General features: G+C 42.5%; 1 pseudogene; it reads right to left on the bottom strand.

Annotated features, from left to right (window-relative positions):
* Positions 1-350: 350 nt before the first annotated feature.
* On the bottom strand, positions 351-827 carry LOC132659536 (small ribosomal subunit protein uS8-like; annotated as a pseudogene).
* Between the last annotated feature and the right edge of the window lie 281 nt (positions 828-1,108).

Here is a 1,108-nt window from a genome sequence, read left to right as displayed (position 1 = left end):
AACATGGCTCAGAGGCAGGGTGCAATGGAAGGGGCTGTGAGAGAAAATGACTGGAACTCATCTGTAGTGAGCTCTATTTTTCTGTCCTCTGAGGCATTTTGTTTGCACACATATGTATTGTTGTTGTTCAGTCACTAAGTTGTGTCTAACTCTGTGACCCCATGGACTGCAGCACACCAGGCCTCCCTGTCCCACACCATCTCCTGGAGTTTGCCCAAGTTCATGTCCATTGAACCAGTGATGCTATCCAACTATCTCATCCTCCGCCACCCTCTTCTCCTTTTGCCTTCCATCTTTCCCAGCATCAGGGTCTTTTTCCAACGAGTCAGCTGTATTGTATTAAATGTACATTACATCCCTGGACAAAAAAATCCAAGGATTTTCCCTCCTATGTGTTTTCATCTTCTTTATGGTCCATGATGCCTGCTGAGGTTGTCAGTACAATGAAACCAAACCAACAGGACAAGAGCAGTTTATTCTGCTGTTTTTCCTGATCTTTCACATCCAGGCTGGGGCTGATCACGCCACACTTATTTAGCCTGCCTGTGAGGTTCACAATAGTTTTCCCAGCCTTGTGGTCATCAATGATTTCAAATTCTCCAGTGTAACCATGCTTCATCATCACAGTTAGAAACATGACAAAGAATTTGGAGCACAGCCTGGTATTTGCCTCTCTTTTCAGCATTTTTGATACTCTTGAGAGCATCAGCCAGGACATGCGTGGACACCGTTAAGGCGACATGGGAAGATGGCAGAAAGAGTATAAGTGAGCTCTTGCTATGTATAAGGCACTGTTGTGTCTGTGTTGTAGGCACCTTAATTAGCATCTAGCCCAGCATCTGATGTGCAGCATATGCTCGAGCTTTGTGCTTTAAATAAATAAATACAGATGGAGATGTTTAATAGATCTTTGGAAATTAGAGTTGAGAAACCTAAGAGGTAAAAAGTGATCACAGGAACAGTAAAAAAAAAAAACAACAAAAAAGCAAAGCTGAGTTTTGAATTAAATCCCCTCCTCTTATTAGTTTGCACTTTCCTGGTGATTCTGTCTCCTTTCTGGGTCTTCCTCACTCCTATATCTAAAAATTAGTGTGTACCCAAGTTTAGT

Source organism: Ovis aries, chromosome 3 (assembly GCF_016772045.2).
Source record: "Ovis aries strain OAR_USU_Benz2616 breed Rambouillet chromosome 3, ARS-UI_Ramb_v3.0, whole genome shotgun sequence".
Taxonomy (NCBI): Eukaryota; Metazoa; Chordata; class Mammalia; order Artiodactyla; family Bovidae; genus Ovis; species Ovis aries.
The sequence above is the reverse complement of the archived record's forward strand: the minus strand, read 5'-3'. Positions and strand labels throughout refer to the sequence as shown.